Here is a 13,235-nt window from a genome sequence, read left to right on the forward strand (position 1 = left end):
ACCAGATGTCACCAAATCATATTGCTTCTCTGTTTATTTGTGGTGGTTGAAATTTTTGCAGCCCAGATCTAGGAGCACTACCTTTGAGCTTCCTGGGCTAATTTTGAAAATTTTGTTCTTGAAATGGAGTGCTATCTGAGATATCCTGAAAATATCCTTTTCCTGAAAATATCTTTCTCTACTAGACGTATAGCTAGAAATAGCTCCATTTGATTTATTTTTGATTTATTTGATTTATTAAAAACTATTGGAGAAATGCAATTGTTGTTATTGTTATTACTACTAGTAGTAGTAGTAGTAGTAGTAGTAGTAGTAGTAGTAGTAGTAGTAGTAGTATACAGTCAGGCCAAGACATCTTGCTGCCTAAAGGCTGAGTCTGCACCTCAATGTCTATTTCACCTACAGAAGCCAACTAGAAGTTTAATTTTATTACATCAACAATCTCTGATGTTGGCAGAGGGCAGTGGTGGGATTCAAAAAATTTATCAACTGATTCTCTACCCTAATGACCATTTTAAGTATAAAAATGATATTTGTTAAGTCACTTTTCAGTGACGTCCTTTGTAACTTTGAATGGTCACTAAATGAATTGTTATGTTTACCTGTATTATATTCATTAGGGGAAATTAACGAAGACCCTATATGAACCCCCTTACCTGCCTGGTATTTAAACCTGAAGGATTTATAATTTCTAGATCAAAGGAGTGATAATCCTTTGAATTCTGCACAAGATCAGTAGGATTTTGCCAATCTCAGTCAAGTAGAATTCTTCCATTCTGTGCCAGCTCTACTCCAATTGTCTTTTTGGTGACAGAAAAACCACTCTTCAAACTTTTCTTTTCTTTTTTTTTTTCAAAAAAGGGGACGGGTGGAGGAAAAGCCTCAGCCTAATCCTAACCCCAAACCCTGTGAGTGGCATTTTCACTCCAGGATTGAACACAGCCAGGTTAGAAGGGAGGTGGATCCCAACGTACAATGACAGATTATGTGAATCCTGCAGGAATGGCTAATCCATCACCAGGTGGGATATGAGTGGAATCTAGTTAATCTCATTGAATTCACTTCTGTCAGAATGTGTATTGCACGTAGAACTTCACTGTCATGCCCCTGTCAGAGTCTGACTCTGAGATGGAAGATGAACAGCTGACAGAGAGCAGGAGGGTGGCTCCGTTGGCTGTGGAGGAAACTGGGGAAAGGCAAAGTCAGGCTGGGCAGAGCAGGGATCAGGTAGAACAAAGGAGAGGGGGTTCAGATGAAGATCAAGGCCCACCCTCTCCTCTCCTCTCCTCATGCTAGGGCATGTAGGGAAGAACACAGAAGAGAAAAATGTGGGTTGTGTGGCTTACGAGGAAGGAAAGGCCCCTGATTCCCTTCACAAGGCACACCTGGGGATGGAGTTTAAAGAAGAGGCAGTTGGGAGGGGCGTTTGTTAGGAACAAATGCTGAATTGCTATAGTGTTGAGAGTTGTGGCCTGTATTCCTGGCATTCTTCCTGTTTAAATTATATCCATCCTTCTGTGTGCTTATCTCATCTTGCTGGAATTATTCTTAGTTTCTGGAACTCATTATCTTGCCCTGCTGGAGTGATTGATTGCAGTCAGTCTGTTTACAACATTTGAACTGGAGTATCTGCAGTTTTGTGGAAAAGCTTTTCTTCAGACCGGAGAGTAAAAAGGGACATTGGGGGCAAAGTTGGTGCCAATAAAGGGACTCATACCGGTTATTTGGCTGTGTTGCTTTCATGATTAAATGATTCTCCTAGCCTTTTCTTTCCCCTCTCGCTTCTTCTTGCTGTGCTGAGACTGCTCCCTGGTATAATTCCGAAGTCCAAAAAGAAAAAAGCATTTTTTCACTGTGGGCTGGTGAAAATGAATGAGCAACAAACAAGGAGGGAGGGTGGCCAGCTTGAATCAGTTCAGGCTGACCTGTTTTGAAAAGAACAGGGCACATCAATAAAATGTGCTCTGCTGCTGATGTGATCAAAGGTGCCGTATCTCTGTTTGGTTTCCGTCACTCCTCTCTTGGACTTTTGGAGAGGGTTTGTTTTTGGTTTTTTTTTCCTGCCTGGAAGGAAGTGGAACGAAAACTGGAACGAAAACTAGACGTGTTCCAGAAAACACAGATTTATCATAACCGGTTCACTGAACTGAACAAAAAAAATTAAATACCGATTCTATGGAAGCAATGTCAACCAGCTGAATCTCACCATTGGCAAAGGGCTATCATGATCTTTATTATGTCATCCCCAGCCTTCTTAAAATGATAAATTTTAAATCTTAAAATATTTCATTCATTCTAGGAGTTTTCCTATTTGACAATCATTTCATGGCCCATATAACTTCCACCTCAAATGCCAAAGGTACTTTTTCACATTTCATGTGGAATGCAATGTTATCTACTTTTTGGTGAAGATTTTCAGTATATTATTTACCAGAGGGGTTCCCCCCCCCCCCCGGCCGCCCAATTATGTTTCATTGTTGACTTCTTGCTCTTTATGGCATTTACATAGAATTGGAACATTCATATTCCATTTTATTTTCCTATTTTTCTAAAACAGATTCCTTGTTATTTCCAATCTGATTAGATCTACCTCCCTTCTCTTTTTTATGTTGTTGGAAGTTTAAATTAAGTTATCTAGATTTCCTAGGTCTCACCTGGCCAGTCTTATTTCTTTAGTTAGCAATAGCAATTAGACATATACTGCTTCATAGGGCTTTCAGCCCTCTCTAAGCGGTTTACAGAGTCAGCATATCGCCCCCACAGTCTGGGTCCTCATTTCACCCACCTCGGAAGGATGGAAGGCTGAGTCAACCTTGAGCCGGTGAGATTAGAACCGCTGAACTGCAGATAACAGTCAGCTGAAGTGGCCTGCAGTACTGCACCCTAACCACTGCGCCACCTCAGCTCATAGTTATTTCTATGGCTTTGTTTGTGTGTGTTCTTCATTTCCTTCTGATTTTTGTCATGTGATTTCCAGCTAAATAATTTTAGCTCCCACAATTCCTTGTCTTTTCTATCCACTAGATATAAACATTTGAGGAAATATAAAATTTAGGTTAGAAATATATTCAAATAGATTTTAAGTCATATTTCATTTGGATGAAATATTTTCTAATCTTTTTCAGTCAGATGACAATTTCTGGAATTCCAGCTTTTAATCTGAACCACAGTGAGCCCCCAGCACTGTTTTGCAATTTAATGTAGATTTTTTTCCCTATCTGATGTTTCATAAAGTATATTTGATTATGTTGTCTATCTGGAGACATCCAGCTCTAAAACTGTCTTTTGTATGTGGAAATAAAGTATTCAACAGTCAATAAATCAGAATAGAACTAGAAAGGACCTTGGAGTTCTTTTAGCCCAACCCCCTGCTCAAACAGGAGACCCTATACCATTTCAGATTGGTGGCTATCCAGTCTTTTCTTAAAAGCCTCCAGTGATGAAGCACCTACAACTTCTGAAGGCAAGCTATTCTACAACAGTGAGGCAGGGGTGGGTTCCTCCCGGTCTGTCCGGTACGTCAGAAGAAGAAGTGAAAATCTGGCATACTGCACCGGACCTGTAGTAATGGTGGCTTGGCCACGCTACTGAACCTCTGTCAGAAGCATTTTTTTTAAAGCCCTTTTTCCCAGGCAAGGGAAAAGAGGTTTTAAAAACTAAAAAGGAGAGGGGAAAGAGGGAGGAAGGAAGGGAAGGGAGAAAGAAAAAGAAATAAAAAAAGAAGGAATTTCACTTTTTAACCGGGATTCAGCAGGAAAAAAATGCTGTTGCTTTAAATTGAAATTGAGCATGCCTGGCTGTGGAATTCTGGGAGTTGAAGTCCACAAGTCTTAATGCTGCTAACTTTAAATTGAAACCTGCTTTAAATTGAAAAGCTGCTCAAACTGCTCAGCAGTTTGTTTCTGGGTTAACTGAACAACAAACTGGATAAAAGGTAGGATTTTTATATGGTTCTATGTTTTTGAAGTTTTGGGGTTTGTGCAATATGGGCTTTGTGTTTCTAAAAGGGTTTGGATCATTCCCTGCTTGTGAATGGAGCCAAACTTTCTATATGCTCATTATCTCATTATCTATCTGGCAGGCATGTGGAATGAGCTTTTCTGGGAGTAATATTTTATTTTGGGGGGGAGGGTTGGTTGCTTCCCATAGAGGGAAGGGAAAAAGAAAAAGAAAGAAAAGGAAGGAAGGAAGGAAAGAAAGAAAGAAAGAGAGAAAGAAAGAAAGAAAGAAAGAAAGAAAGAAAGAAAGAAAGAAAGAAAAGCAGCACAGCAATTTAGGGCTAGAAGTCTACTCAGAGGCCATCTAGTCCAACCCCCTGCTGCAGCAGGAAACCTTACATTGTCTGGATTATTTTGGTACCTCTAACAGAGAGGAAAATTGCCAGAAAGGAGAAAGAGTTTACTAGGCTGTAATGCAGAGGAAGGCAGAGACAGTCCTTGACTTATGACTACAATTGAGCCCAAGATTTTGGTTGCTAAGCAAGAGCATTGTTAAGTGAGTTTCACCATATTTTACCCAATCCATGACATCTCCTGGTGAGTGACATCAAGTTGGCCACCCCCACCCAGTCACATGACCACTAAGCCATGCCCACAAAATAGGCCACACCCACAGAATAGGTAGTAAAAAAATTGAAACCCACCCCTGCAGTGAAGACAATTCCTTACAGCAAGGAATTGTCCTCACTGTTAGGAATTTTCTTGTTAATTCCAGGTTGCTTCTCTCCTTGAGTAGTTTACATCCATTGTTTCTTGTCTTGCCTTCTGGTGCTTTGGAAAATAAGTTGACCCCCTCTTCTTTGTGGCAGCCCCTAAAATACGGGAATACTGCTATCACGTCACCCTTGTTCTTCTTTTCTCTATACTGGCCATATCCAATTTCTGCAACCGTTCTTTATATGTTTTTGTCTCCAGGCCCTTAATTATCTTAGTTGCTCTTCTTTGCACTTTTTCCAAAGTCTCAACATCTTTTTGGTAAGGTGGTGATGAAAAGTGGATGCAGTATTCCAGGTGTGGTTGTATTAAGACTTTATAAAGCAGTACTAATACTTCACATGATTTTGATTCTATGTCTCCGTTTATACAACCAAGGATTGTATTAGCTTCTTTGGCTACTGCTGCATATTGCTGGTTCATGTTTAAATGAACATCCACTAGGACTGAACTAGGTTTTGCCTAATTTGTACCTGTATTTTTGGTTTTTCTTCCCTAAGTGTAAGACCTTGCTTCTCTCCATATTAAATTTCATGTTGTTGGATAGGGCCTATTGTTCAAGTCTATAAAGATCTTTTTGCATCCTGAGCTTGTCTTCTGGGGTGTTGGCTGTTCCTGCCACCTTAGTATCATCTGCAAATTTGATGAGTTCCCCTTCTATCCCCTCATCTAAGTCATTTATGAAGATATTGAAGAGTACTGGGCCTAAGACAGAACCTTATGATACCCCACTGCTTCCTTTCCTCGTGTCGATGTAGTACCATTTAAGGACTACTCCTTGAGCATGGTTTCAACCATTAAAAATCCATCTGGTGGCGATGCTGTCTATCCCACATTTTTCTAGTTTACCAAGTAGTAGTTTGTGGTCTACTTGTCAAATGCCTTACTAAAATCTAAGTATACTATGTCCACAGCATTTTTCTGGTCTACTAATTTAGTCACTCTATCAAAGAATTAAATCAAATCTGTTTTTTATTATCTTTTCCAGAATCATACCAGGTGTACTCTTCTTGTTTAGGTTGGGATTTGTTCATTGAGTTTCAGAGTGGCTAGAGTTGCCTCTAGACACTTTTTGTACTAGTAATTCAAGTAATTTACACTTGATACATACAGTTTGAGTCTTCTGTGGGCATAGGCTGAAACATATGAATCACTTTGCAAGTCACTATAGCAGTGATGGCTAACCTTTTTGTCTTCATGTGCCCAAATCGTGTGTGTGCCCACAATGCAATGCACCATGCTCCCCTGCGCATTTGTACACAACCCCCTATTCCCCTGCGTATGCATGTGACCCCTGCACCCTGTTTTTGGTCTAGCAGGCCTCCCTGAAGCCTCCGGGGACCAAAAGCTGCGCTACCCCAGCGCATGTGCATGATCCCTTTCCCCCGGGCATGCGTGCACGTCTCCCGCATGTGCAATAGAGACCCGAAAATCAGCTCGATGGTGGGAAATGCACACACATATGCAGTGGGGCTGAGCTGGGCAACAGCTCACATGCCCACAGAAAGGGCTCCGCGTGCCACCTGTGGCACCCATGCCATAGGTTTGCCATCATGGCACTATAGTGTCACTCTCTATTTTCTTTTTTTCCCATGACTTTTTTTCTTTGTTTCTTTTTAAAAGATTAAACATATTTTTCCTGTTGCGAAGTGTCATTTTACAATAGCTTATAAGAGTTCTTGGCCTTTTATTCTCTGTCTTTTCCCTGTTTGAAGTGCCTGTGTTTTTTTGCCATGGTTTATTATTATTTTTCTCTCAGATCATTAAGAATTTATTTTTTTTAAGAATTAAAATAAGTAAGCTGTTTTTTTTCAATTTTTAATTAATTATTATTAAAAATATTTATTAAAAATAATTTTAAAAATATTGAAAAAGAAATTGAAAAAGATTTTAAAAATGAAAAAAGATTTAAAATTAAAAATGATTCATGAGTCACAACTCATTTTCTATGCAGAAATCTATCAGTCAAACTTCTTCATAATTAGGAGTTCTCAATTCAGATTTTCCATATGTTTTCCATACAGGTTTCTCACTGACTCTTGAATTAATGTCACCAATAAGTACTAAAACATACTTTTTTGGTGCTTGATCTAATTATTTGTTACGTTCTTCCATAGAGTTCAACAAGAACGTCTTCAGCATCTGTCATGAGCACATATACTTATATAATTATGAAAGTTAAAAAGCCATCTTTGAATATTGATGAAAATTAGTGATTCCACAGGTCAAGTTGAAAAGATGGGCGCAGATATAGAATAGTAGAAAAAACACATGCTTCATATAATTGTCATTAATGACTGGATTTGTATCTGATAGCTTCTTTCATGTTGTACTGTTAAATTTACCCTTATCGCTGCTTTTATTTCACTTAGTTCATGATTCCAGTCTCCTTGTATTATCTTCACGTCAACCATTTTACTGACTACATACAGTAAATACTACCTGGCTGGAGTTTACATCAAACTGGATTGTGGAATTTGAGCTTTTCTAGCCCTACTCTAATAACTGCACCAAATTTGCATCAGTATATCAATACACATATAAACTTTTCTAATCCAACAATTATTTCTAAAGACTATTGAATGAAAACTGGTTGCATGCCTATTATATACCTTAACTTTCTTCATCTGATCAAAACCCTTAGATAATCTCATTCTCTACCAGCAGATTAACATCTTGCTTGTTGAAAATGATGGATTTGTAGTATGCTACCTCTGGAATATATCCACTTCAGAAAAGAAAGTGTTGCTGAACACTTTCTCTAACATGAAATGTGAATTGAAATTCTGGGTTTATCTCTTGTTTTTGATCCAAAGGGACATTTGTATTTCTTAATCAGTAGACATAGCTCAAGACAAGAGAATAGGGTGGAAACTCTTTCTCATTCATTCAAATTTCTTTATCCATCCATTAATTTTTATTTGATCACAGAACTTATAACAAAGCAAATCAGTGTTAAGATTCCCATTCCCATTCTTGTGAAATCAGTTTCTGTAGAAATTGTAGCTGATCTTATACTTCTTGGTAGTCTTTCATGGTACTCTCACTCTCAACCCTATTTCTTTCTAATTGACTGGTTGTGTATCATTTACACATCAAAAAGTAAAAATGCACCAAGAAAATTGAAGCAATAGAGAATGCAAAGGGAGTCTCTAACTAGTTTCATTAGTAATTCTGGCTTTCAAAGGATAACATATCATTTACTCTCCACTGACCTTTCTCATAAAGAAAGCAGTTAATGAAAGACCTCTTTGTGTGTTAGTACAGTAAGTACAGACGAAAAGATTTGATAACATAGCCATTAAAAGATTCTGTAGACCAAAATGGATCTTGCTTTATTTTCTGCTGCATAGCTGGGAGTACCTGTTATGTCCTGTCTTTTAAAAGACTATAAAGTATACTTATTCTTTTATTTGCATCCCGGGGGACTTATTATAATTATGTGCTGCATTGTATTCATTTGTACAAATGATAAAACTGTTTCAATTTGCAAATCATTAGTTGTATGGATACTTAAAATACGGTGAGACTGTTCACAAAATGAGATAAACATAAATATGAAGGAAGCCTTTGCCTCAGCTAGAGGAAAAAAAAGCCATTTGTGAGCATTGCAAGTATCAAAAATTATACTTGAAGGATTATATTGGAACTAATAGACAGTATTTTGAGTGTTAGACTAGCCCCAGTGAGTACTTATTTTTATAGCAGATTGGTCCCTTTGTGGGCTCAATCTTGCTTATACATGTTATGCAGGAGTCCCCAAACACCAATCTATGGCCCAGCATCAGGCCGCAGCATGTTCAGAACCAGGCCATGGAAGTGGTGGGCAAGCATGCACACAAATATGTGTGCAAAGCTGCATTTGTGAAAGTAGTATGTGTGTCAAACCAACCCCTTCCCCCTATTACTGCCTCCACTGGTCCACTGAGCTGGAACAATAGGGGACCACTGTGCTGATATCTAAGGGGTAAAAAGTATAGGTAACTATTAGATGGCAGCAAAGAATTAGCCCATCTGTTCCATTATGCTGCCATCATTGGTCATCTGAAGTTTTGAAATCTAGATATGGTAACTCTAGTAGAGTAGAAAATGAGGGCATAGAGTTAGGCTGGGTTTGTAGATAATTGCAGCAGCTTGTGATGAAATTTTTAGGATGGAAATCCAGTCTCAGTGACAATTTGACAATCTGCCTTTTATATTTTCCACTGTTCTAGTTTACTTTGTAAGTCCAATTTCACTCTCAATAAATGCATTCCAAAGTATCTTGCTTTCCTGTTTATATTTATTTCTTTTGATAATTTTGCCAACATGAAATGCTTATGTTTTACTTCCTAAGTGTTTAGTAAAATTTGATATGTAATTTAAATGTGTAAACCAAAACCAGTAGAAAAATTTAGTTCAAGATTATACAAATGAAATTGATAGCGAAAGTAGATTTCAGAAATTGGCTACGTGTTCTGTGTTTCATAAATTACTCTTGACTTTTTAAGGAAAATTCCATAGATCCGGATAAATAAAACTTGACAAAAACTCTCCTTATTTGTTTAGTTTTTTTATCCTGGCTTTCCTGTGGACAGAAAGGCTGGATGTCGAGGATGAAGATGAAGATGAGGAGTTGTCACATATTGCATTAAGTGAGGCTTGTTTTAATTATGGCTAGTTGAATAAGCTAAAATATTCTGGTTAGAATAATATATAAGAGCTATGTAGAGTGTTGATAGGGCTGCTTGAGGCACAGTTCAAGGGCTATACCAAATGGCATTTCTACTGGCTCTGCCAGTAAAAATAGTGCATACAGGTAGTCCTCAATTTACAACCACAATTGTGAGCAAAACTGCTATCACAAAGCAATGCAGTCATTAAGTAGATCACACCCAATTTTACTACTGTGATTGTTAAGAGAATATGGCTTCCCCTATTTATTTTGCTTATTAGAAACTTCTTTGTGGCTCCTGTGAAGGCCACAAATAACTATCATATGACACAAGGCTGCTACGGTCTTCATAAATACATGGCAGCTGCCAAGTGCCCGAATTTTGATCATGTGACTGCAGGGATGCAGGAATAAACAAACTAAGAAGAAATTGGGCTTTTCCCGTTTTCTTCTTTAAAAAGGAAGGCAAGCAGGAAAAGACTACATTTGATGGTTATTTTTAAAGATCGGTTCTACATTTCACAGTAGTTTTCAAATGGCTGTCAACATTATGAGATTGGAATTGGAATTGGAATTGGAATTGATTTTATTTGTAGGCCGCCCTTTTCCCTGAGGGGACTCAGGGCGGCTCACAGAAACCAGGGAAAGGGGAATACAATACAATACAATACAAGATTGTTCTTTCAAATGAACATATTTACTTTACAATCTTGCACAGCAAGATGAATTAGGCTGTGAAATGCAGTTTTGTTATTATCATGCGGAAGACTGGAAAGAATAATTTTCATGACTGTTTTTCACTTCTAGGATCATTTGGTTAAATTAAATGATTGTATGAATGCTTTTAATGACAGGTGTTATTAAGTAAACAACAACTACTAGAGAAACTGAATCAGGGGTGGGTTCCTGCCAGTTCTAACCTCTTCTATAGAAGAGGTTTCACAATCTACAGTGCCGTTTAGAACCGGTTCCAGCTCCCTCCCCCCACCTGTCCGCACAACATCAAGATGAAGAGCGAGAGGAGGAATTCTGGGAGTTGAAGTCCACAAGTCTTAAAGCTGCCAAGTTTGAACACTCCTGGGGTTTTTTTCCCCTAAAGGCGTAGGGGTGCAAGGGTCTTGTAACTTGACAGCTTTAAGACTTGCACATTTCAATGCCAGAGTTCCTGAGCCAACATGACTGGAGGAGGAATTCTGGGAGTTGAAGTCTACAAGTCTTAAAACTGTCAAGTTTGAACACTCCTGGGTTTTTTTTTCCCCTAAAGGCTTAGGGGTGCAAGGGTCTTGTAACTTGACAGCTTTAAGACTTGCGTGCTTCAAATGCCAGAGTTTCTGAGCCAACATTTTGGTTGCTAAGCAAGAGCGTTGTTAAGTGAGTTTCACCACATTTTACAAGTTGCCACTCCCACCCGGTCACATGACTGCCAAGCTATTCCCACCCAATCACATGCCCAGCAAGCCACTCCCACAAAGCAGGCCACACCTATAGAAGAGGTTCTAAAAAAGTTTGAAACCCACAACTGAACTGAATAGCCATGAGATCAACAAGGAACCTTAGGATTCTTGAGATAATTTCTTTCTCTGTATATACCTCTTTAGTGACCTGAATCTCTTTCCATGTTCTGTATCTGTCATACACACACAAACACACATGCAAACACCATTTTTTTTACATTCACTAAACTTTTTATTTACCACAGGCTTGATTCTGCAGTTTAGGTTTTTCCCCATTAGAACTGTGTGCTGAATTGTGACAACAATGATGCAAATAAAAAATATGTTGAGAATATAGAAAGTGTACAGAGAAAAACAACAAAAATTATTAGAGGGCTAGTGCCTAAAACATATGAAGAACAGTTGCAGGAATTGGGTATGTCAAGTTTAATGAAAAAGAAGGACTAGAGGTGACTTAATAGTAGTGTTCCAATATCTAAGGGACTGCCACAAACAAGAGGTTTCCTCGTACTGAAGGAAATTCCCCCTAAAATGTTGAGATCCAGAAAGGATTATGCATTCCTAGTTGATGAACTTAGAAATTGCCAGATACAGTATAGATGGGAGGCCCCAGACGGATTGGTGGTGAATTACTTAGAAGAAAGACATCGTCTTAATTCAGTTTGGAAGGCAAAAGATTTTTACAGTAATGTACTAAAGCTGGATACCCACCATCTCCATGATAAATCAAAAAGAAGAATCAGAAAAATTAACAGGATGTGAGATAGTAAAAAAGGTTATATACTTAGGAATTTATATTACAATTTTAAATGGGAAATAACATAAGTATAATTATGACCATTAAGGCACAAAATATAGACAGATATGAATAAATGGGAGAAATTACAATAGTCTTTGCTGGGAAGGATAACAGTAGTAAAAATGAAAGTCTTGCTTAAGTTTTTATTTTTTCTTCAAATGATACCAATATTTTTTTTAAAAAGATGCAAATATGGAAGAAGGGTAGAAAGGTATTGATAATTTTGTTTAATAATGATGGAAACATGGGAAAAGATTTGGGTAAGAAATGCAAAATTTATGCAAGCTTAAAACTTGATAGAGAGTTTTTATAAGATGTCTTATAGATGGTATTTAGATTCTAAAAAGTTAGCTTGTATGTATCCGAATTTATAACTTACATGTAGGAGATGTAATTGTGTTGATGCTATGTATTATCATGTATGGTGGATTTGTAAAAAAGCTAAAGCATTTTGGATAAAAATATGATGGATTATTTAAAATATTCTTTAAAAGATGATAAAGTTCACTTCTCAGTTGTTTTTGCTAGGTATAATTACAGACTGTACAGTTATAGAGACTAATTTGATTCTGAATTTAATAATGGCAACAAGTTTGCTGGAAGAAGGAAGAATTGCTTATTATTCAAGAATGGACGTTAAAAGTAGTAAACTTAGCAGAGATGGCTAAAATTTCAGCATATTGGAAAGATTATTCAGATGAGAAATACAAGTTGGAATGGAGAAGATGGATTGACTACATTCAAAATAAACATTGGACTAAGGAACTTCACTTAGTTTATGAATGAACAATGAATGTTATAATTTATCCAAATTTAGCTTAATAAAAGGGGAGTTAAAGTACAAAAGGGAGGTAAGATGTTATAGTTAGTTAGCTTTTGTTAGTGTATGATTGTTAAATGTTTATACCCTGTATTTTACTCTGGGAAGTTGGGGGGAGGGAGAGTTGGGGGGGTGGCAGGGTTGGGGTGGAGGGAGGGAAGGGGAAATATTTATAAAATTTATTAAAACTTTTCAATAAAAAAAGATGTTACAGCAGGTTATAGAAATATGCATTCACAGGCCAGCTGCAAAGAATATGAGACTTGACGGGCCAAAAGTATGCATGGAATTCTCCTCCCTTCCCGAGTTGATAGTAGTCATGGAAACGCTTTACACGTTGACAGGAACACTGTGAAAAAATGTTCAGTTGCTAAGTCATATCTGACTTTTTGCAACCCCATGGACCATAGCATGCCAGGCTCTCTTATGCTCCATTTTCTTGCAGAGTTTGCCCAAATTCATGTTTATTGCATCGATGACAGCATCATCACATCCTCTGCCATCCCTTTCTCTTTTTTTCTTCAATCTTTCCCAACCTTATGGTCTTTTCCAATGAGTCCTCTCTTCTCATTAGATGGCCAAAGTATTTGAGCTTCAGCTTCAATATCTGTCCTTCCAAAGAATAGTTAGAGTTGATTTCCTTTAGGACTAACTACAGGTAGTCCTTAGTTAATAACTAGAATTGGAACCAGAATTCTATTGCTAGGTGATGCAGTGAGGCAGACTTTACGTGTGGCCAGGTCTCCCTTCCTCTAAATGACAATAAGTTGTAGCAAGTTTTTATGCTTCTACTGTC

At 37.8% G+C, this 13,235-nt stretch overlaps 1 protein-coding gene across 2 annotated transcripts in view; it reads left to right on the forward strand.

The window, feature by feature from the left end:
• The window catches only part of NHS (NHS actin remodeling regulator), a 295,198-nt gene that overhangs the window by 198,618 nt on the left and 83,345 nt on the right, over window positions 1-13,235 (forward strand). The gene's annotated exons all lie outside the window — the stretch shown is intronic.

This window comes from Thamnophis sirtalis, unplaced genomic scaffold, assembly GCF_051295495.1.
Source record: "Thamnophis sirtalis isolate CommonGarterSnake01/CBP01778 unplaced genomic scaffold, rThaSir2_p1.2 scaffold_12, whole genome shotgun sequence".
NCBI lineage: Eukaryota > Metazoa > Chordata > Lepidosauria > Squamata > Natricidae > Thamnophis > Thamnophis sirtalis.